This window comes from Protopterus annectens, chromosome 4.part0 (genome assembly GCF_019279795.1).
Source record: "Protopterus annectens isolate FY-2018-M chromosome 4.part0, PAN1.0, whole genome shotgun sequence".
In the NCBI taxonomy this organism is placed as follows: Eukaryota; Metazoa; Chordata; order Ceratodontiformes; family Protopteridae; genus Protopterus; species Protopterus annectens.
This window is the reverse complement of record NC_056733.1, coordinates 1806187506-1806214000: the sequence shown is the minus strand read 5'-3', so window position 1 is coordinate 1806214000 and position 26495 is coordinate 1806187506.

Genomic DNA, 26495 nt, shown 5'->3' with positions numbered 1-26495 from the left:
CAACTTTATATATTAAATAAAAAATAAAATCTAGGTGAAATCTTTTCAGCCAAAATTTAAGCAAGAAAAAATCTCCATCTAGTGTCACACAGACGTAATTGCATTTTTACTGTTTTATAGCTTTGCAGCTCTCTGTTTTAACACTGGGACAATGGAAATGTTATCAAGTCCTGGAGGCTTGTTTGCCTCAAGTACAATCTGCCAATATAATTCCTTGAATTCTATGGTCGTTTCCCAAAGGCCACTCCTACCATCCTTGGGTATGCATTCAAGGACAAAAAAGCAGTATGTAGCTTGGTTACATTCCAAGGAGTGCTTATAAAGTGCATTATTAATGTTTTTATTATGTATGTCATAGTAGTCTTCATAAACTCTCCGCTTAAGTGTTCACTCAGTCTTACCTATGTAGAACGCCCCACATGGTTTACACTGAGCTAAATATACCACTCCTAAGGTGTTGCAGTTGGAATAAACCTTGCCTTCTATGAACCTATTATGACTACTAATAAATATTTTTTCTTTGTTAGAAATATACTGGCACTGTTGACATGCACCACGCTTAAAAGTACCTTTGTTTTTAATTATGTCCTTCCTCCCCTTAGCCAAACTTTGATTTTCCAAAATATTTTTCATACTGTGCCCTTTCCTAAAAATTATGTCCACTGTCTTATTATGCAGTTTACTGATGTCAGTCAACCTTGCGAATTTGTTCCATTCATCACCATTATACTCAGTGACAAAAGTGCTCTGGTACTGGTTGACGTTCTCATTGTTGGGTGAATTAGAAGCATCATCCCCACCCCAAATATTCTTAATACCTAAAATAGCTGCATATTTCTCAGTCCTCTGCTTACTAACTTCACTTCTTATTTCTTTGATTAGGGCTGAGGTGTGTCCACATTCCACAAACATAGTTTCTAACAATGCAAGTTCAATTTTAAAATCTGTATCCAGTTAGCACATTCTACTGGCCCTTACCATTTGCCCTTTAACTATACCCCTCTTCTGGTGCATAGAGTGTGCACTTGAGAAATAGAGAAATGATTTGAAAAAGTTTTTTCCTATGAATGGTGGACTTAAAACTAATTATCCAGTTTGTATATAGTGACATCCAAATAGTCGACTTTGTCTGTACTAATGTCATATGTGAACCTCAAAAAGTTGGTCATGTTCTGGATGTAATCAATAAATTCAAGTAACTTCTCCCTGGTGCCCACCTAAAAAAGGCAGATATCATCCAGGTATCTCTTGTAGAAGGACCAACAGGACGTGTATTGTGATTCGAGTATAAACTTTTCTTTCAACATGGAGAGAACTATGTTTGCATATGTGGGGGAATAACTTGCCCCCATAGCAACACCCTTCAATGGGTGAAAAAATTCCCATTCGAAATAGATATAATTATTTTTTAAGAACTAGGTCCATTAATTCAATGCAAACATTAAAATCATTGTTTGTTAGACCACTTCCTGTGGCCAAGGCTTCTTCAAACCATAGAAAGCCAATGTCATGGGGTATTACACTAAATAAGTTGACTACATCAATAGTCATTAAAAGGATGTCATTATTGAATATATCTGGTGTGAGAGTTCTTAAAAAATCCCAATAGTCTTTCAGGATTTCATTCTCATTTAACCAATATTTTTTTTACTTTAAAGTCTACAAACTTGGCTAGTGGTTCTGTTTTTGACTGTTTTTGATCCTTCTCCTGAAACAATCAAGCTCAGGGGTGGTTCCTCTGTATTCTTGTGTATTTTTGGTATACCAAAATGGAGGGTATTCTGCTTTTGTCATTTTTGAGATAGGAAAAACTACTAAAACTAATAGAGCCATCTAGTTGCATATCTTTAAGGGCCAAGTCTATCTTGTTGTAGGCTATCTTTATCTCATTTCTGGAAGCAGAAATATATTTGTCATCATCGTTTAACACAGTTAACATTTTACTTTCATATAGCAATTTGTCCATAATGGCAATCCCCCCTCCCTTGTCCATTTTCATTGGAAATGTTATCATTAAGTCCTGAAGGCTTGTTTGCCTCAAGTACAAACTGCCAATATAATTCCTTGAATTCTATGGTCTTTTCCAAAGGCCACTCCTAACATCCTTGAGGATGCATTCAAGGACAAAAAAGCAGTATGTATCTTGGTTACATTCCAAGGAGTACTTATAAAGTGCATTACTAATGTTTTTATTACGTATGTTGTAGTAGTGTTTGTAAACTCTCCTCTTAAGTGTTCACTCAGTCTTACCTACGTAGAACCCCCCACATGGTTTACACTGAGCTAAATATACCACTCCTAAGGTGTTTCAGTTGGAATAAACCTTACCTTCTATGAACCTATTATGACTCCTAATAAAATTTTTTCTTTGTTAGAAATATACTGGCAGATTACATGCATCACACATAAGAGTACCTCTATTTTTAATCACGTCCTTCCTCCCTTTAGCCAAACTTTGATTTTCCAAAATATTTTTCATATTGTGTCCTTTCCTAAAAATTATGTCCATTGTCTTATTATGCAGTTTACTGATGTCATTCAGCCTTGTGAATTTGTCCCATTCACTTAGAACTATTTTTCTGATGAGATTGGCATCACCATTATACTCAGTGACAAAAGTGCTCTGGTACTGGTTGACTTTCTCATTGTTGGGTGAATTAGAAGCATCACCCCTCGCAATATTCTTAATACCTAAAATAGGTATATATTTCTTAGTTCTCTGCTTAGTAACTTCACTTCTAATTTCTTTGATCAGGGCTGAGGGGTATCCACATTCCAACAACATAGTTTCTAACAATGCAAGTTTGATTTCAAAATCTATATCCAGTGAGCACATTCTACTGGTCCTTACCATTTGTCCTTTAACTATACCCCTCTTCTGGTGGATAGGGTGTGCACTTGAGAAAGAGAGAAATGAGTTGGAAAACTTTTTTTCCTATGAATGGTGGACTTAAACTTATTATCCAGTTTGTGCAGAGTGACATCCAAGTAGTCGACTTTGTCTGTACTAATAATAATAAGAACCTCAGAAAGTTGGTTGTGTTCTGGATGAAATCAATAAATTCAAGTAACTTCTCCCTGGTGTCCACCCAAAAAAGGCAGATATCATCCAGGTATCTCTTGTAGAGGGACTAACAGGATGTGTATTGTGATTCGAGTATAAATTTTTCTTCCCACATGGAGAGAACTATGTTTGCATAAATGGGGGCACAACTTACCCCCCATAGCAAAAACCTTCAACCCGTGAAAAAATTCCCCTTCAAAATAGATATAATTATTTTTAAGAACTAGGTCCATTAATTCAATAAAAACATGAAAATCATTGTTTGTTAGACCAGCTCTTGTGGCCAAGGCTTCTTCAAACCATAGAAGGCCAATGTCATAGGGTATTATACTAAATAAGTTGACTACATCAATAGTCATGAAAAGGATGTCTTTATTGAATAAATCTGGTGTGATAGTTCTTAAAAAATCCCAAGAGTCTTTCAGGATTTCATTGTCATTTAACCAAAGATTTCTCACTTTAAAGTCTACAAACTTGGCTAGTGGTTCTGATTTTGATCCTTCTCCTGAAACAATCAACCTCAAGGGTGGTTCCCATGTGTCCTTGTGTATTTTCAGTAGCATATCTTTAAGGGCCAAGTCTATCTTTTTGTAAGCTATCTTTATTTCATTTCTGGAAGCAGAAATATATTTGTCGTCATTGTTTAACACCGTTAACATTTTACTTTCATATAGCAATTTGTCCATAATGACAACCCCCCTCTCTTGTCTGGTTTCATTACTCTTATATTCCTATCAGATCTTACTTGATCCAAAATACACTTCTCATTTGTTGAAAGGTTGTAAGTAAACTTGTTCTTAGTAATTTCCCTTCTCAGTTCATTTTCAACCACCATTTCAAAATTTTAAAGTTGTGGGTTGAGCCGGGGGTTATATGTACTCTTCCTACTGAGTTCTTTGCTCTGGTCAACTACAGGGTTCTGGTTTCCTAAGATCTCTAATTTAATTTTATGTACAAACATTTTTAAGTCAATGATGGTTTTACTTATATCACATTTCCAACATGAAATGAACATCAACCCCTTCGACAGTAGGTCGAAGTGACTAGGTGTTAAAATGATGCCACTCTAGTTAAAGATATTAAACTTGCTGTATGTGTGTTTGTGTCCATCCTTGACAATATTTAAAATAGTTGTTACTGTCTCCCCCATCATGTTCATCTGCCCCTGACATCCCCCACCCATGCATACATAGAGTAGAACTGTGCTTGGTTCCCATTTCTTATCCTTTCAGATCTGTGGAGGGGCAGAAATTCTAAAGGGTCATTTCTATAAAAAGAATTCCCATTCTGGCCTTGTAAATTATGTCCCCGTTTATTGTCACATACATACACTTGCTCAGATGTTTCATGTCCATTCATTCATTCCATTCATTGTTAGTAGTCTTTCTATTAGCATTAGGTAAAGGGTAGCTCCTTTTCTCCTTATATTCCTGTAGGTCTCTCTTGATCTTTCTTTTCTTTCTGTTAATAATAACAGTACATTTCTCATCTATACTTTTCCTCAAATTAAAATATTTGTCTTTTTCTGAGTTGACTGCAAACAATAAGTCATTTATAATACATTCTCTCCTTTCAGTAATCTGTTTAAATAATTCTTCCGTTTCATCAGTATTCCATTTTATCATAGCTTTCATTAAGTCAAACCCACATCTATCAAAAATATGTAACAGTTCATCATAAAATTCAGTTGCTTCCACAACTTTATTTGGGAATTTAAAAACTCTCAAGCCCTTCGGTGCAATCTTAAGACTAAGACATTCTTCAAAGTACATATTTTCAATATTTAAACTTTTGTGTCTTAGCATAAGTACATAGATTTTATCAAAACATTCATTGTAACTATTACTCACATTTTGCTTTGTATTTTCAGTTCCTTTAAAAAGCAGTTGTTTACAAAGCCAAACATTAAGGTTATTTGACTTGCTTATTTGCAAATAAAGATTAAACTAAGTACACAGAGCTAACTTTTACATGGGGAAGTAAATCTTAAAGTAATCCCTGTGACATACTATACCAATTGTGCAAGTCACACTAAAATGATGGATGTTCTTTATGTTATATAAATCAAAATAAATCATCTCCTACCAAGCAGTTACACAGTAAATCACATACCAACACCGAACAGTTTCAGATAATCTTGGGACTGTCCTGTTTTACAATTTGTATGAATTTATAGCTGGACTTTTCCTATCTTCAATATATTTCTTTCTGACAAAAAACAGTGAGAATCATAGGTAGAAAATAAAATATACATCAAAATAAATCTTCTCCTACTAAACAGTTGCACAATAAAGTCCAAACTAACATTCTGTTATTTTTTTGATAAACTCTAGAGTTGTTTGACTTGCATTGTAAGTACATACCCATATGTATATAATGGGTTCCTATTAGAACTCTGAACACTTGAAATGTCGAATATCATATGGTCGGCACCATATGATCGGCATTTCAAGAGTTCAAAGGTTAAACGTAATGGCACCGTTCAGTGCAGAATGGGAGAATTTCCCTTTTCTGCACTAAAGTGTGATCTCGGAGTTGATATATTTAAGTAGGGGGGTGTGGGGGGTGCAGGGGGATTGCTCCCCTGCCTGCACCATTGAGGTAAGTTTTTTTTCATTATATATTCGAACTTTTAATCTTCGATCATATGTTGTCGAGCATATGGGATTCGAAGTTTAGAAAGTTTGAATATATAATATAGACCCTAATATATATATATATATATATATATATATATATATATATATATATATATATATATACATACACAGAGAGAGAGAGAGTCAGTATACAATCTTAAAATACTGAAATGTCGAATTTCAGTACTTTGAGACTGAATAGTCGGAAACCCACATACCTGAAAACTCAAAACCACGAAAAGCACAGTTGTAACCATAAACACACACACACACACACACACACACACACACACACACACACACACACACACACACACACACACACACACACACAAACCAACACATAAACACATACACATACACCTACCTAACTACACTAAAACAAACAAAACAACACACAAAAACACAACATAACACAAAAACACACCTAGCTACCTATAAGCAGGGGGCAAGCCCCCCTGCACCCCCCTACTTATATATACTAACTCCGAGGTCACATTAAACACACAAACACACAAAAAACACCACTATACACACTCACACAAACTAAAATCTCTACCTAATACCCTTACACAAACATCACTTACCTGAAACCCCAGATAAATCCACAAACCCCACTGCACACCACAAACGTGACACCACAATAACAGATTCAACATTTCTGCATTCAGCATAGTTCAGTTTTGCGTAACTACACTTTCGAATATTCAGTCTCAAAATACTGAAATTCGGCATTTCAGTATTTTGATATTGTCTAGAGTGTATATGTGTATATATAATATATATATATATATATATATATATATATATATATATATATATATATATATATATATATATATACATATATATATATATATATATATATAATATATATATATATATATATATATATATATATATATATATATATATATATTTATATTTATATATATCCATTCTCAACTCCTTTTCCCATTTTACACATGGGATCGGTGTGTCACTTCTGCAGTGACAATCATCTTGAGCCAAGGTTTACACTGCCGGGTGGCTAGCCCTGCCAAGGCAGTTCATTTGCAACACTCACAAATGCAGACACTCTCACTACAGCCAATTTACTGTGTCCAGTCTACCTACTGCATGTGTTTAGAATGTGATAGGAAAACCAGATCACTTGGAAGAAACCCACGTGACCACAGATAGGACATGCAGACTCCACACAGAAGGAACCCCAGCTGGAATTGAAACGAAGAACCTCTTGCTGTGAGGCAACAATGCTAACCATGCACTACCATGGCCACCCCATCTCTCTCTCTTTCTCTATACATATATATATATATATATATATATATATATATATATATATATATATATATATACACACACATATGTAAAAGAATAGCACAACTACTTCTAAGGCATAAGTAGGTTAAGAAAAATCTAATTTAGTTCAGTGAGAGAAAATTAACTAAATTATACTACAGCTACTAGTTTGAAGAAAAAAATGAAATTTTACCTTAATTCCAATGGGAGTGTATTCTACAGCTTGTCAATGCATAAAGTAAATTTTGAGTTTGGTACAGCCGCAGTATGGTTAACAAAACTTTTTAGATTCTAAGGCTTGGATTACCAAGTAATGGTGTGAAATATGGATGACAGCTAAGTGAAATATAAAATATTATGACTGTGTCTCGAGTCATAACTATGATGCTATATGTTCAAGACATGAATACGTGTTTTTATAGAGATAATCTTAAAAACAAGCAACTTTTATTTTGTGATTACAGGACTTTTATTTTCTGATACAATAGATTTACCCTTTAAGTAAACATTTTTATTGGACTTTAAGCTTCAAAACATATTTAAGTATGTATTTATATTTTAAGCAGAAACATTTTTCATGATAAAGAAAATAAATGCTTAGTTTTACTGTCGTACTATATTTACAGTGGATGACTTAATATAGTTAATTTAACTAAACGTATAAATGTGTTGATAAACATTAAAGAGAATGTCATTGAGTTATAAGCAATATAAGAAGTAACTCTAAGCCTGTGTAAGTTAAGAATATTATTTTGTTTGCTTAACTTTACTTAGTATGTGCATTGCTGGGTTACCAGAAAGGAACATCTACGAATTATGTTCAATAGAAGTATAAACGTGCTGATGATTTTGTTTTCTTTGTTTCTGTATAACACATTCCTTTCACAGGTCACTTATGAAGCAAAGAACACTTAAAAAGCTTGAGAACAAAAGAATGTTCCAGTTGTGTGAGAATGATGGATTTTTGTTTGTCTTGACTCCCATCTGCTTCTTGAGTTGTTTTGAAGAAAATCTTGGTCAAAGTTCATCACTGATGTCTGTGAAAACAGAAGTGAACTTTCTATTTCTTTCATTTTTTCAAGTATATATCTGAAAAATCTATTCAAATATAACATTTTTACATTTAGAAATGAAGAATTGGTAAAACAAAAGCTAAAATAATATTTTATATTGAGCTGTTGCTGATATATAATTTGCTTACATTTTGCGGTATGATAATAGCTTATGTTGAAGTGTTGTTAACTCTAACCATACATATAAATGGAAAGAAGAAAAGTTAAATGTTGCTGATTACAGCAGTTTAAAATAAAAATGAGAAACTTACAGTGGCAATAGCAGCTACTGTGTTGTGAGTTGTCATTTTCACATGCTGCAATCAAATTCTAATGACAGTATGTGAAGCTTAGATCTGAACAGCAGTTCACAGTGGCTAAAAGCACACATTCAAGTTGAATTGCAGGAATTCTTTGTATATAGGCAAGACTGCTTGCAATACTAGAATTTATAAGAAGAGTAAACATCTTATGAATAATATGCATATGCACGAGTGGAATATCTACTATGTTATATTAATAAAAGAACAGTATCAATAAGTTAAATGTATACATATACTGTGATCTCTAATTCAGATATGATTGTTAGCACTTTGATAAGAGATTTTAGAAATACAACTTATATAGGATAAGGTAGAATATTAGTGGGCAAATAAGACAAACATATATGTAAATAAACTGTTTACAGGAAAGATATGTATTACATATACCTACATATGGGTCTATATCACATCGTTGAACAATCTACTCAGCGAATGCCTCTTCATCGAACTTTATTTGTCAAAAGGTCTCTCCGTCGAATGATGTTTTAAGCAAAAATTTTCCCAGGGGAAAAAAAAAACACCAAGACAACTACAGATCATCACAAAAATTACAAAATTTAAAACCCACTCAGGTGGAGGGCTATGCCCCCACATCCCCCAACTAAATATACCAACTCTGAGATTGCACTGCAGTGAGGAAAAGGGAAAATCCCCAATGGTGGCCCTGTGTCCACCCCACCAGGAAAACATTCACTAAAATGATCATTCGCTGGATAGAGCTTTTGATGAATTAAGTTCAATGAAGAAGCCTTCGCTGAATAGGTCTTTAACGATGTGCCATAGACCCCCTACATATGGCAGAAATGTGAATGTAGAAGATCTTCCATAATTTACATGGAAAATTATATAAAATATTTGAAAATATCCTGAAAGCTGAAATTTGAATCTTGGTCATGTGTACCTTGCAGCTTTTTTCCATATTGTATAATATTGGATTCACTAATACTACATGAAATAACTAATTTCATAAGTCATAACTGAAATTTGAGTGCTATATTGCTGAATCAGTACATCCATTGTGATGGAAAGTAAAGTAGATTTTTCAATGTGTTTGAACTTGGGAAGAGATATTGGATTTGAATTAAGCACATTTTAAAGTCTGAATACAATATAGACCGCAAATGTCTGTCTTTTTTACTTCATAGAACTAGCTAGACATTCTCTTTGACCTCAGTAATGTACATATTTTTATGAATTAGTTTAATAAGCTAGAGTTTTTTTTTAATTTAATAATTTTATTATATTGAGGATATTACACAATTCTAAGATATATAAACGTGTACTTTTATTAATTTAATTAATTTGGAGCTTTAGTTAGATAAAAAATATGTGTGAATGTTTCAGCATTATGAAAATATATGTGCATTCATTTCCCTTTTGTATAATAGTTTAATATGATAAGATTACTTGTCACTGTTAAGTTTACAGATATCTTTATTTCTTCAGGTCACACTTTGGGCTACTTATTTATTTAGAGATTTAGTTATAATAATGTTGAATGAGCAAATAATTTAGGAATATTTAATGGATAGTTTATACTACTATTATATAAATAGGTATGTAGTACACTGGCTGATAGATTATTTGGTATTTGTGATTACTTGAAGAGGATTATTAAACTTTTATGTAGAAATGGAGTAAAAGGTTGTGTGATGAAATATCTAACTAAATTGATAATTTCTTCCTTTTAACATATATATATATATATATATATATATATATATATATATATATATGTGTGTGTGTGTGTGTGTGTGTGTGTGTGTGTGTGTGTGTATAATATTATACTAAGTATTTGTAAGTCATTGTAGTTTTTGGTAAAGCATTTTGATTAAGTTTTAAGTATTGGTAGGTACAGATATAGTATAGTAGGCAGTCTATTCAATAGGCAAATTAGGAACTTTGGTATGCATGACGGGTTGTGTTTTATTAGTAATATATACAGTTACAGTTGTAGACTTGTTTTTGTTACTTACAGGTTTTATTAGTTTAGTTTGTAAAAAGGAGGAATTCAAAAAATGTGGAATGCTAAGATAGTTTTGGAGGAATGCATTAGAGTCTTATATGCAATTACATTAATATGGTGGATAAATGTGTCATGTTATATTTTAAAAGAAATATTTTAAATACACACTATGGATAGTTTTAATCTAAATGGATTAATAATGGCAACAAAAGTAAATCATTAATGAGATATCTAAATGAAATAAAGGAGACATTATATTCTTGCAAGAGACTCACTTGATAGATAAAAATATACAGCATTTAAATAACTTAAGTTGCAAAATTTTATCACCTGCTTCTTTTAACAGAAAAAGGTGAGGAACTGCTATAAATTGGAGAACATCTACTGTTATGCCCTAGGTCATGGAATCCATTAATAATCCCAAAGGAATTATTACATTTGTAATAATAAAATATAATGGAAATCTCTATACACTACCTAATTTTTTTTCTTTATTCCTGCAATAGGTGCAAGAGTCACTGAAGATCACTTAAACTTAATACAAAGTCATTGGAAGGGTAGTTTAAATTTTGCAGGGTATTTTAACTGCTTATCTAGAACAAATGAAATTCTGCCATCAACTAAAGCACTAAATAGATGGATTAGTAATAATAATTTAGTTGATTTAATACTTAAAGCAGAAAATAAGACATTGTTCTTCACTCATTATTTGTGGGACACAAACTGCAATCGATGGAGTTATGCCTCTACAGATTTACTTAATAATGTGAATTATTTTAAAAGTATTCATTGTCTTTTATCTTATCACTGTCACTAAGCATTAATATATTAATGGATGTAAGGAAATTTCAGATTATTTATAGAATCACAGCATAGTTATGAAATAAAAAAGAAGAGTTATGTAAGGAACAAATTGAGAATTTTCTATTTTTTTATCCTTCAGTGATATCAGGTTAGTAAAGTCATACTATGGGACTACTTAAAGCACTTATTAAAGATGGAATGGGAAGATGGGCTGGTAATAAAATGAAAGACTGTGATTAGGATTTGTTAGAAATGCAGGATGAACTACACAAAGTGAGGTCTGAACAAAAAGGAAATTAGATAATTCTGAATTCATTAAAAAGTAATGACAAAATATCAAACAGTTTTAACTCATAAAGTGGAGGTAGCTTTGGAAAAAATAAAATTGCATATTTATGCAATGATTTAAAAAAAATCTACATAGATTAGCTAATAGACATAAGATGTTAAGCAAAAAGACACAATAATTAATATCCAAAATCCTCACACCTGTAAGCTTACTTCAGACATAGAGAAAATGCTTAACATTAAAAAAATCCATGAGGATCTTAATAAAGATAAAAACAATAATCATGATGATTACAAAATTGACAAGTATTTAAAGAAAAGTGTTACTAATAAACTTAATAACTAACAAATATCTATGTTGAAGAAGCCTATTACCATAATATATGTTAAAGAAGCTTAAAAAATGGAAAATGGTAAAGCTCTAAGGTTGGATGTTTTAAGTGTGAAACAGTATAGTCTGCTTCCATTAAATATTTGGAATTGCTGAGTAACTTTTTCAGGATAATTCAGAGTGACCAAATAATTCTTCCCTCATGGAGTTTTTCTGTAATCTCACCTATACTTAAACAAGGAAAGGATAATAAGTTAGTTTCCTCATGTAGACGACTTTCATTATTAAATGTAGACTATAAAACATTTACTTCCATCTTTGCTACAGGATTAAGAGATACAGTCGATAAAGTAATTAATAAGGATCAAACAGGTTTTATAGTCAATAGATTAATGTATGGCAATATAAAAAGGGCAGTAACCATCTTAGATTTAGCAAAAGGAATGAATAAGAAATTACTGCTAATTAGCTTAGATATTGAGAAAGTTCTTTTTTCTGCAGATTGTAATTGCTTGTTTAAAACTTTAGAAGCGTTTGCATTTCCAGAACAATTTATTGGAATATTAAAAAAATTACATTTCTCAAGGATGCACTTTAAACAAAGGCAAGACTTTTTAGATAGTAATGAACTCAGTGACTCTTAGATGGTAAGAATAAAACTTTGTTATTTAAATCAGTTAGTCGAACTTCTTCAGATTTATACTAGAAAGTTTTTTTTAATGGAATTATATAAACAGAATCTTTTTACTCTCTATAATATTTGTAAGTTTAGTAAACTGACTTCAGTCTGTTGGAGATGTACTAAAGATGTAAAAGCTGATTGGACACACATGTTTATGCATTGTGAAAAATAAAATGTATATTGTGAAGAGATAGGTGTGTTTATGGGGTTATGGTCTAATATTTGTTATTTAACTAGATCAGTAATACTAATGAATGTTCCACTTCCTTTATCTGTGAAAGCCAAAAAATGTTCTGGAATCTCCTGGCAGTAGCTAGAAACGTTACTATAAAAAATTGTAAATTAAATTTGGTCTCTACATTCAAAGAAATTTTAAATTTCACAGCAATACTTTGTAAAACTTAAAAAGAAGTGATCAGAATAAGATCTATAAATCATATTAAAACTTTTAGTGGCTGGGTTAGTACTGACATATTTCCATTGAAATACTAAGACTCCTAATGTGTTAACTATATAACATTACCTTGATGATTCAATGTATTCTTAACATTGGTGATCAGTATATGATGTTAAATTTCTTCCTTTCTGTGTATATATAGTAAATATGTTAAATTAATAAAACAGTTAAAAAAAAGCTTAGGATCTCCCCCTTGGAATGTACAATGCAAGCTTTCAGACTACAATGCAAACTTCCAATGCTCCATTGGATGGAATGAGTTAAAAATCTTACTTGCTATTTATAGTAAAGAGAAACTGTTAGAGGATGATATGGGACTTATTTTGTAAAACAATCAAGCGCAGAATCTGGTTTAGAGGATCTGGTATGTGATCCCATATTGTTCAGCCATGTCTGCAGCTAGTGAATGGATGCTTCAAGCTTAGAACTAACTATGTGATGAGCTATCCGGCAAAACATTTGTTGAATCATTTCTGTATGGGTTTTGAATGCCTGATATATAACTGCCTATTCTTTTATATACAGAGCAAACTTAAGCAGACCAAACAGCAAACCTTGTGAGACACCAATACCTACTTGGAAAGAGAAGAAATAGCAGTGTTCCGACTCATTGCTTGAATGTGGCTGTCACAACAGTCAGGGAACCAATGAAGGGTATTTTGTTTAAATCAAGAATTTTCTATGTCAGGTTTTGATTGGAAGATGGTACCAAAAGCCTTAGGAAAGTTCAAGACTGAACCAAGATATTTGATAAAGTCAGGCTTCTATTGCTTGCATATTCCAAAATCCATGAAAGCAGTATCTGCATCATGATTTGGACAAAATAGATGGTTCATGTTAGATATGCACTGAAATGTATAAGGTTTTTCCAAAAGCTGTTTTGCTTACATTTGTCTGGTGTTTTGAAAAGAGGGAGCAAAAAGCAAATGAAATGATAGCTGTTTGGCTAACATGAGGAGATAGAAAAAAACAATGACTGCTTCTAGTAGATTGGTATCTTTCTTTTCTTTATGGCAAGTGGATGGGCAATAGAGCATACAGTGGTGCTTTTCACTATTCTGGAAGCATGTTCATTGCAGGATATCAGGGTTTTTACGTTTTTTAAGAAATATGACAACTGCATTAGAATGGACATCTTGAAGAATAAAAGAGGGAAGGATAATGGTGAAATGGAGATAAGACTGCATGGCACTTTCAGTAGATGCATTTGTTAGAAGTCTCATAGCATAGTGATACAAGTGATTGAAAAACGTTCAGTTATGGTGACATTAACAAGCTAAATGAAAGTAGGTGGTGCAGGTCTGTGGCCCTTATAAAGAAGATTGTCTGGACTTTCTCAGCGTTTTGTCTGCTTTTGTACATGTCAGCATTGTTGGTTATAGAAGTAAGACTGGTTAACTAGCATCACAGCTGCTTGCATTATAGTTGCCAGATCACTGTAGTTTGCGTTAGCAGTGGCTAATGTGGTGTCACTGAATTCAGACAAGAGTGATGACTTTTTGTTCAAAAGGTATCTATTTTGTGTGCTTTGATTCTGCAGCCTCTTGGTAAAACAGTAAAATGGGGTTTCTGTTCCTTGCATGAGATGCAATAACCTCAGAAAGAAAGAATAGTGAAGTATAGAGGAGTGAGATCAAAGATCTCTCTCACTGGAGGTGATGGAGAGCTTAAAGGGCTTTTATATTGTTTTTCATTTTGTTTCCTTTGGTTATACATTGTCATATTTGAGCATGTGTTTGTTTATTCTGGTTGCCAGTTATGATCGGTATTTGCCAGTTATTTATGATGCAAGCACAGATGCTTCTTGGAGTCATAGTGGCTCTAGATTATTTGCTAGTGCAGCTGCATTAATCTCTTTTGGTTCAAAAACTGTGAAGGTCAGGGGAAGATTTGATTTTGTAATATTTTACCCTGTATTTGTCTTGGTAGCCATATTCTTCTTGAATGTAGGTAGCCATATTCTTCTTGAATGTAGGTGTACCCTAGTGCAAAGAACTGGCAAATTTATTATTCCCCTGAAATGTGAACACTTATACAGTCCTGAGAATTCATTTGATTTAAAGTAAGAAGAAGTTTTATCCAAGGGAGCACAGAGCAAAAAAGGCATTTTTAATTACTTCAGTTTGGTTTATTTCAATGACATTGCATCCTTTCTCATGTGTTTGAAATTGTGAGTTCTATGTATTTTAACATGACACAGATAGCAAATGTCATAATAATAACATTGGGGCTTAGAATGTCAGATAATGCATCAGCATGATTTATATCTTTATGGGAAGGACACAAATTGAAGTTCTGTGTACTCCCCTTGCTATTTTTCATTTGTAAGACTTATAAACCCTTACTACCAAATGGATATTAAGCCCTTATATCTTTCTCCATACTTTATCAGACACCCACCACACCAAAACATTAATTTAAATAATAAAGCCAATACATAACTTGACAGTTACAAACCAAAGATTTTTCACATTTAGTTAAAAATGCAGAATATTAAAAACATATAGACACTTATAAGTAACAATAAAATCATAAACCCTTTTGCGCAAGCTGTAGAAAACTATTTCTGTAATGTTTTCACTTTCTTATTTTCAGCAGTAGACAAATGCACAGACATTTAAAAGTGGGAGTACTGGATTCAAACAAAATTTGCCAGAGTACTTATTTTTTGCTCAGTATCAAATTAATGTTCCCACACAAAAAAAATTTAACTTTTTATAATCTGAATAACATTTATTGTGTCTGTATTTGTGTATATAACATTGCACTAATTTTAATTAATTGCATGGAAATGTTCTTTGACCCTCTGCTGCAATTTTCTAGTGGCTTCCCCATGAAAAAAGAAATATAAAATAAATTAAAAAAAAGCTACAAATTCTATATTTCAGTTAGAGTGACAATCATTGCAATTTATTCTCAAGGAGAGAGAGGAAAAGAAAGAGAATATGCTTCTGTTCATTTCCCTTGGTGTGTGTGTGTGTGTGTGTGGGGGGGTGCTCTTCTCCAGAATACATACTCCCCATAGAATCCCCAGTGGTGACTAAAGGGTCACAAGGGCACATTTTCCTCAAGGGAATGAAAGGCCTTCAAGAGTTGTGTTACAAAAACAAGTGACCCCTCTCTATGTGAAACCACTGTATATCTGCCTTTTTGATGGCTATGAGTATGCACTGCAGAGCGCATGGCCACCCAGAGAAAATTTTGATCCCAGCATAGGTATTATCACCAATATTTGTGCTCTCAGCCTCTCCCCTTAGAGAATATATGGGTCATAGTATTTTCACAATCGTCACAGGAACCAGTGCATAAAAAACAAGCAAACAAATTCCATGGTCACAAAATATCCAGGAAAGTTATAGAAACTTGTCAATATAAGCTCCATCTGTTCAACTGACCTGTTGCATCATGGCTAACTGATAAGAAAATTGATTATTCAAACAAATACCTTTTCAGGTACTTGTTGGATGAGATAATTTTGATGAACTTCAATTGCTCTGTAGAAGACCAATATTCTATGGCGGCATTTAATATGACACAGTGATAGGCTGATCAATGCCCATTAAATAAATTATGGCTGTGACTGGCTTCTGACTTCTATAGATGGGAAAGCTATTTATCCATCAATAAAAACTTAAGTTGTAACTGACCTGAATACAACAGCCTGATGTACATATCAATATTTTGTATGGCTTTTTATATGGTGCTTTCAAATGTTATTAGCAGTACCTTGGTTTTAAAAACGTGAGCAAATGGTTCAACCATAAATGTTCGGGAACTAATATGTTCATTATTGACATTTCAGTGTAATGAGGTAAGCAGTTTAACTTCTTACTGCTCTGTTGTTTAGTTTTTTTTCCCAGAACTTTCTTGATTTTTCAAGAAGGCAGGTCTGTGTTGCTTTCAAATAATCAGCATAGAATGTTTTTGCAAGTTTTTGTGCTATTTCCTGATAGAAGCAGACTTTTTATAGTGTTAGGTCAGCTGTCTCTTTTCATGCAGATTTTCATCTCTTTTCAAGCAGATTTTCATTTAATATTGACCTATGCTATCAATTGTCAAAAGAGATGAAGGAAATAAATTTGTCAAATGAACTACTTACCCATATAATCCATATCTGTCTGTTAGTGTTTTATCGGATAATTCACAGTACAGATTTTTTCATTTAACATTTTATTTGCATTTGTCATGTTGTGATAGTAAATACAAAATAGTAGAAGATATCTTAAAATGGAATGCAAGACTTATTTATCAAACTGTTGTAACCATCTACACTATATACAAGGTAGGATAAAGGTTTTAAGGAAGGCAGTCTTAATGTTTACATTCAGGCCAATAAAACTAAACTCCACTAGTTGTGGACATGCATGTGTTCTGGCATGTCAATGTCAGCATTTTCAGCATTTTGACATTGACATTATACCAGTTGACTATGGGTGTTTTTGTTTACTACGGGTTTATATATATATCTATATATATAGTGATACATAGATATAGATATTTAGATATATGGAGAGAGAAAGTATTATTTACATAACTCAGCAGTCTGCAGCAGTACAACTGAGGATTTAACATTAATAACAACAATAAATGCAATAACTGCTTGAAGTATGAGCAGGGCACATGATTGGGATTTCAGACTTAAAGCCGTCATTCTGAAAATATCCCCTATTAATGACAAAAAAGAAAAACAAAATCATATTGACCATGAAGATACTACTGAGAATAATTACTTTGGCTTTAATAACTGGTTCTGACAGTATTGCCCATTTTGCTCAGCAATTTAGCAGATCGATGTTGAGCAGGGTATGTGCGTATTGTACCAGGTCAATCAAATATGTTAAAACTTGATGGGTTTTAATCTACTACCTATATTTTTTAAAGAAACTGTAAAGGCAATCGTTGCACTCTTGGAAATTATTGTTATGGCATATAAAAGTTGTCAGATATGTTTATACAACTTATGAAGAAAGGTTTGTCAGGGTAGACATATCAGGCCAGAACTTGATGGAATTATTATATTAGCCAAGTTAAGAGAATTAAACATTTTTATTTTATTAATCACTGTTCTACTGAACATTTATATATTCTGTCTGGTCTACTACATGAAAGGTTCATCCACATTGCAGATTCCCTTTTTTCCAGAATGTAGTTGAGTAGATTTACCTACACTAAAATAGTCTATAGATGAAACATACCAGTACTAACTAGCATTTTCAATATTTAACCAGATGACTAATTGTTTTTAAAATATAATACAATTATGTTTGGTGGAATATTAACCTATCATTTTAACGGTCTTGCCAACAGCAATCCTTCTACACATGTAACTTAACAATGCAATCAATTAAATTTAGGCAGATGACTAATCTTTTAAAAATGTAAAATATTAAGAGAGATGCTATATTATACCTGAGCAAAGTAGCAATAATCCTATGGTTTTGCAGTCAAAGAGCCTATGTGTGTGAACAATATGTGCTACTTTAAATCCACTGATTGAAGTATTTGAATGCAGGGGAGTTTAAGCTACAGTTAGATAAGCTATATCCTATCTTCTTTCTCCTAAAGTCAGTCAGATACTTGCACTGGATCTTCCTGCAGTCGAGTAGAATACATAGCATGTAGCTATACCCTACATGGAATGCAGACAGTACAAGGAATGATGATAAAATTATGTTTTCTCTAGCAGAAACACACTAAGAGACAGTTACTACTTCGGCTGACTGGCTAAACCTGGAAATGCCTCAGGGAAACAGTGTTATAGTAAGTAGAGTTGTCTATACTGTATATTTTTAGGGTATGTAAATTTGTTGCATAACTTACAGGAGGGTACTTGGTAATACCTATAGATGAGATAGAGTGGAAAGGGGATAACAGTTTGCATGAGTTAGACACACCTTTGCATACGTTGCACATTTGTCTAATCTCATTTCCGTGACATGAGGACCCCCACATTTGTCCAAATGCACAGTATAGCCTACTGAGTATGTGTAGTATGCTTAACAGTTGGTCATTTGCCTGCACACATATATTATTTTCCATTTAGCCATGACCTTTGTATGCCTTACTTAGGTACTACAAGAGTTTGGTTTACATGTGCTTATAATTTAGTCTTTTTCTTACTTAATATGGATGCATATGTGGGGGAAATTGTGGGAAGTCTTTTTTACTTAGTATTATCTCCAAACAAACAAATTATCTCCAAATAAGACATTTCTAGAGTAACAGCATCTTGATTTTGACAGTAATGATGATGTTTTCAGGGTATAATTTTTATCCTAAAAATTATAGGAGGAACTAATCTGCAGGCAAAACTGTAAAGTGAAGCGTGACAAAAATTATGGTTTCTAAAGTAGAAACAGGAATTCAGTTAGTATTTAGGGGAATATCTGTGATGTTCTAATTGATCTGGGGGGAGGTCTACAAAAATTAATCATTGCTGTTTGTAAAATGTTGGTGTCGGCCCACAGCATAAACCACTAGTTGCCACAATCAGCTGCAAGCAGTGATCAGAGAAGGCTCTAAGGTCAACAGAGACCAGGCTGATGACCTAGAAGTTGACTGGAAAGAAAGTAGAGCAGTTCAAGGAATTTCTCAGAGTTCTAGCACCCCAAGAAGAGGAGGAAATAGGTGGAGTAGAAGAAGAGTGGCAGTGCCTAAAAACAGCATGTGTTAGGACTGCAGAAAAGATATGTGTCCAAGCCAGGTATGGAAATAAGGTAGATAAGGAAATCTGGTGGTGGAATGCAGATGTACAGCAAGTCATTAAAAGAAAGAAGGAGTGCAGGAAGAAGTGGGGGCTAGAAAGGACTGACCAGGCTAAGAAGGACTACTAGTTGGCTAACAAAGAAGCTAAGAAAGAAGTTGCAATAACAAAGAATAGGGCATCTTAAGCACTGTACCAACTTCTGGAAGTGACTCAGTAACAGGCACAAAGAAACTATATCAGGTTGCAAGGCAAAAACAGAAAGATAAAGAAGATAGTCAGGCACCCTTCATAAGAGATGCCAGCAACAACCTGCTCACCAATCCAGAAGACATCAAAGGCAGATGGAAGGAGTATTTCCAGCAGCTTCTGAATGAAGAAAACCCCACAGAAGCTGTACTGCCTCAGAAACAGCCTACGATCACAGAAAAAGTGGAGTCCACCCTAGAAGAAGTAAGAACAGCACTAAGGAAGATGAAGTCAGGGAAAGCAGCAGGCTCGGATGAGGTCACAGCAGATATGATAAAGATGCTGGGTGAGATAGGAGAGAAATGGCTCCTGAGGGTACTAATACCAGTGTGGAGAGAAAGGTATATCCCAGATGACTGGAGAATAAGCATACTCATGCCAGTGGACAAGAACAAAGGGGACATCGTACAAAGGCATCAAACTCCTATCACTTTGCATGAAAGTTTTGGAGAGGGTGATTGATAAGCGGATATGCAGAGTAGTAGAATGTAAGATGGGAGATGACCAGTTTGTATTCAGATCAGGATGCAGCACAATTGACCCGATGTTTAAATTGAGACAGATACTTGAGAAGAAGTTAGAGATGAGGAGAGAGTCCAACCGGGCATTCCAAAACTTAGAGAAAGCATATAACAAGGTCCCAAGAAAGCTGATCTGTACAGTACTGCAGTGGTTTGAAGTCCCAGAAACATTGGTAGAATTAGTGCAGGTTATGTACATGGACCCAATGACTCAAGTACAAACAGTGTTCGGCCACACAGAGGGGTTTCCAGTAAGATTAGGTGTACATCAGGGTTCACATCTGTGCCCACTGCTGTTCATACTGGTGATGGACTACATTAGCAAACAGGTTGGAGGGGACGGATCAACAAAGCTGCTGTATGCAGACGATGTGGCAGTACAGGCAGACTCTGAGCTAGAACTTCAGCAAAGGATAGGAGAATGGAATGCAAATCCGAAGGCACATGGGATGAAACTAAGCACAGATAAGATGCTGGTAATGGCAGCAAATTGGGGAAATCAGAAGAAGCTAAGAATACAGATAGAAGGGAAGGTAGTGGAACAGGTAACAGCTTCAAGTATCTGGGAGGGGTAGTTGAGGAGAAGTGTAGTCTGAATCTAGAGGTCAAAGCTAGAATCAGAGGGGCTGCAGCCAACTGGCATCAGGTGTATTCTATGACAGAAGAATGCCAAAGAAGCTGAAAAGTAAGGTGTACAAGACAGTGGTGCGACCAGTACTACTGTATGGCACAGAAACCTGGGCAGTAAAGGCAGAACAGTTGAAGAAGCTAGAGGTGATGGAAATGAAGTGCCTGAGAAAGGTGTTAGGATGCATACTGTGGGACAGATGAAGAAATGAGGACATAAGAGCAGAAGCCAAAGTAGGTGCAATTGCAGAAAAGATCAAAGAGAACAGATTATGGTGGTTTGGGCACATGTGCAGAAAAGCAGGAGACAATCTGGTGAGGAAGATTTGGGACAGATAGGAAGAAGCTAAGAGGAAGCGAGGACATCCAGCAAAGAGCTGGATGGATTTTGTGAAACAAGATCTGCAACAGTCAGGCATGAGTGTTGAAGAAGGCAGGAGTGTGGCACTGAGTCGAGATAGTTGTTTTCAGTTAACACGATACCTTGACGCAATGTAGAAAAATGGGAAAAGGGAGGGTCTGATGATGATGATGATGGTGATGATGTATGCTTCCTATGTTTGTGTACACGTGTGAATACACGTGTATGTGTGTGAATGCATGCATGTCTGTGTGTGGATTGTGTTGCTATTGTACATTTGCAAGGTAGCCTGATCAAGCTAGTTCAATCAAAACGTAAATTTGTTAATAACTTAGTAATACTAAGGCAGAATATTAAGCACTATTAGCATCTGGAGCTAACAGCTTAGCATTTTTCTTCCTCCCAGTTCCAAGAATGGAATCTGGACAAAGGTAGAGAAGACGTCTGTGCTAGCTCTGTAGTGGACAGTAATCAAGCCCTGTACATGGTCCACATATCTCAGGTTGTATTAGCTGCCCACATTTTTGATCATGGCAGCCTTGTAGTATTGTAGTAATCATCCATTTCAATTTTGACCATTCCAGGCAGAGGAGGGCTATATGTTGCAGAAGAGGAGTGACATTTGTGGGTCTGGCCACAAGTATGTAGGCTGTGCAATCACTGTACGACTAAATAAGAAATCAAATAAACCTGTGCATAATAGGCCTTGATAAAGCTATTAGATTCCACCAACAAATCAGTGTTGTCAATTATAATGCAATAATGCTAAATTGAATGAAAAGTGCCCATAGTTTTTGGTGGTAAGTAATGCAGCAAAGTAAGTATATGCGAGACAGCATAATAAGAAAACCTGAAAACATTTTTTAATTACATTTCTGCTATCTGTGTAATCACAAACATTTCTTTAAAGCATTGAAAAGGTGACTTCAAGCTATTTAATCATTAAAATTCACCATTGCCTTGCCAATGTTTTTTTCTGAAGTGCATGTGTGCATGCACACAAATACTATCCTTGCTTTCTTGTCCAAACATGGAATAATTAATATTAAGAATTCTGCTATAAATGGGCTACTCTGGTAAAGGGATAAAGCCCCAACTATGGCCCAGCCTACCCAGGTATGATTAGCATCTTGGGCAACTGATGGAGCACAGGGAGGCTGCTTGCTTGTGATGCTCCCTAAGGAATGGCTTAGCCCAAAGAGCGAGGATGCACACAGATGCAACAAGTGAGCATCAGGGAAGGTAAAAGGGAACAGTGGGTAGGGTACATATACTAAAAAAAAAAACACTTCATGGAAGCATTATATGGCCAAGCCCCCAGGATGCCCTTAAGATCCACGACTGTCCTCAGCAACAATTAAACAAGTCTGGGGCGAGTTGAAGGATACTAATAAATGCAGCATGGATATGGGGCAATGGAGGCAAGGACAATATAAATAAGGTCTGAGAGGGACAAAGGAAAAAAAAAGTAAAAGAGTTCTTATGCAAATAAAGCAATTTTAATAGATTTATCTGTCCATTCCCTCATTTTTCCATTCATTCATTCATTTCTCTTTTTACCAACAATCCATTTCAAACTCATGGTAAAGCTGAAGTCCATCAATCATGAAGAAGTGAAATTAATCATGGAAATAATGCCAGCCTATTGCAGTATACATGCAGGTGCACAGACACGAACACACACACACACACACACACACACACACACACACACACACACACACACACACACACACACACACACACACGAAATACATACTGCTATGAGCAATTTACAGGATCCTCACTTTAACTGCTACAGTTTTTATTTTGTATGTGGGAGGAAACTGAAACACTTCACAAAAACCTTCATGGACATGGAGATGATGGGCAGGCTCTACACCAAAAGCACCACAGCCACGATCTAACCTGAGACTAAGTTTTGTGATGTAGCAACAGAAACTGGCGTGTCACTATGCCACCTTGCAGCTGTCCTTCTTGATGAAAATTTATGGAATGCAGAGGTTCACACATGTTTACTAGGCTAATGGCCCTGGAGTATTTACAAGCCTAGCCTATAGGATTACCCTGGCATCGTGCCACCCGACCTTAGTTCCCAGTGCCTCTGTCGAGTAAAGCTACTGGAGTGATCCCTGGGGTGAATTTTCTATTTCCCATCCACTCATCAAGATTTCTCTTGAAGAGGGCCAGTGAGGTGCTCTGATTGACATGTATGGCAAATCTATTCCATAGCATGGGCAATCTCTGGGTTATGAACCTGTCCCTCCAGCATGTTCTGTTGATTGTGGTAATGAGGTTGAGGTCTCTGGAGCATGTGGTGTGGAGGGATTGGGATTTTTTTAGATGTAGCATTCCTAACAGAGCTGGGTCAGACATGGCTTTGTAAGTCAAGCAGAGATTGCCTCTAAGTAGTAGTATGAGATAGACTATAGTTGGAGTTTTTTGAGTCTGTCCATATAGGACAAATGTTTAAGGCCTGTTAAACAAACAAAAATTCCTTAGTTTTATGATTTGCTAAAGCATTTATTCATTTCATCTATATACCAGTTATTTTGAAGGTTCTGGCCCTCTGCAGTTTACATCTGTGGCAGTATTAAAAATAACAACTCATGCACCCCACTATTGCTTTTTATATGTCATTATTCTTGAAGCGGGGATGTCTTCTACACTTCAGAAATTCTTGAATCATTTCTGACAGCATGCTGATGGCTTCCTTATTCAGTAAGGAATTTGCTGGTTAATCAAGACAAGAAATATCACCAATGTTCTGCAAAATCTGCAATCTGAAGGGCAAACATTGCTCATTATAGTAGTTGTAGGCTGCTAAGCCAAAACTTAATCCCTGTGCTTGAAAAAGTAACATACAGTCATAAAATAAAACTAATTGTGGCATATTATTTAAATACTCCTCTGTTATTTGCATATGCGGTTTTGAATTGTATATTCAGATGTTTAACACTTAAGAACAATTGCAGCTTCAGAGATAATTTCACAATGCTCATTTTGTTAATTTAGTATACAGTTTTTGCAGAACACATTTACATCTAACAAAAGAATGAGAACATCCCTTCTGGAAATAAACTGTTCTGCTGGAAATGGTTCAAAATCAGCAGTGAACTTCTCTCTTTAGAATTAATTTGGAATGTTGAATCTTAGGAGCATTGGCACAAAATGTATTTTTAATGCTCTGTTTTCTAAGCAGTAATATCCTCAGCTGTCATGCACAAGAACATTTTACTGCTGTTTTCAATAGCTGCAGAAGCTGCTAACTTGCTGCTTTCAGTTTCCCCCACATTATTTATTTCTTGAATTTCAGTTTTGTTTTAAATTAATATTACATCATAGGTGCTAGTTTTTTTTTTTTTTTCAAATAATTCTTTTATTTTTCAAAGTATGGTACAATGCAAGCTGTATGAGGAAATACATTACAGTTATACACATTAGAATGCAACGTTGGAATATTACAGAAAGCAGTGAGTAGCAACATATTATAACAATGAGACATATGAGAATGATAGGTACAGCATAATGAGAGCATTGTAATCCATTTACCCAAAATCAAAAAGCAAATATATACAATATTTACAATCAAGAGTGCTACGTTCCTCCATAGTGGTAATGCAGAGGTATAGTAGAAAATTGGGTTGGCTGTGGTTCTCCGTAACTTAACAGGAATAGGAAAGCTTTTATACACAAGGTGTGAATGGGGAGTCATTCAGTATGAATCACATCTATAAGTTTCTTCCATAGTTTGCCAAAATAAGCTCTCTTTTTGGGGCCCTTTATAATGAATTTGTGAGCTGAGATGTGTTTGAAAGCCATCTCACTGAAACCCTTCCAGCTAAGTTTGGTGCGATCTAACCAGTTTTAGTGATATAAAGCTTAATAAGTGAACAGAGAATAATTAAAATGTGAAGTTGTATTTTCGTATTACGGAGGTATGGATATGGAGAATGGCTGTTTCCCATGACAAAGTTGAGGTGTAGTAACCCATTTTTTGTAAACGAACTTTTAGAGAACACCAGAGTTTGTAGGAGTGGTTGCAATACCACATAATGTGTAGTAGGTCCTTTCGCACTGGATGGGAGCAGCATGTACACGAGGGGATGTGTTGGGGTTAAATTTATTGAGTATTACAGGGGTAAAGTAAGAGTTGTTGTTTAGCATCAGTTGGGTGTATACGAGTTTTTTGAAAAGGGAGAGTTCTAATGTAGATTTTATAGCTGAAATTTTTGATCCTCTGAGATAGGAGACCCAACTGTGTTCCAATAATTGGAAAAGAGACAATTTGAGTTGTATAGCCTTATTCAATAGTTTGTAAGAGGATGAAATTGTTTTTTTAGTGCTTGATATTGCTGAAATGATTTCAATTACTTTGTTGATTTCCTGAGGATTAGGAAGAGGATTAAAGTGTTGTGCAGGCAGAACTTCTCTTAATTGTCAAGAATCACTGTGTATTTGTTATTAGTTCCAAGGATTAGCCGTAGCTCAGGGATAGATTTTGGACTATGTTTGAGGATGTCCCAAACGCTGAGGTTTTTAATACGAGGAATTTAGTAAGGTCCAACGTCATATTGTTGATTTTGATGTTTGGATTTTGATGAAGTGGTTGGAGCAGGGGTAGGGTATTTTCCATGTTGACGCCTTTAATGAGTTTTTGGAAAAGCCTAATTTTATGTTTCAGAGAGTGTGCTAAATTAGAATTGTTTATAGAGAGTGTGGAAAGGAATGGAATAGCCTGGGGATTGATTTTGTTAGAGATAATATGATGGTGCCATATTTTCAACCATGCTGGAGAGTGAGTTTGATTCTTGCTGCTAAAGTTTGATATAGCCCAGACTCTGTTTGCAGATGATCTTGTAGTACAGTTGAAAGTTTGGAAGGCCTAACCCCCCTTTCTCCTTAGGAAAAGTTAATTTAGAGTAAGAGATCCTGACTGACTTCGGGAACCAGATGAACTTAGCTAGATCTTTTTCAATTTTGGAGAAGAAGTTATTGAATACTTCTATATCCGAAGCGTTGAATTGATATAAGAGTCTGGGTAAGACATTCATTTTCACTATTGCTACTTTGGACAAGAAAGCTAAGTTCATAAGTTTCCATCTTTGTAAATCTTGCTGAATGAT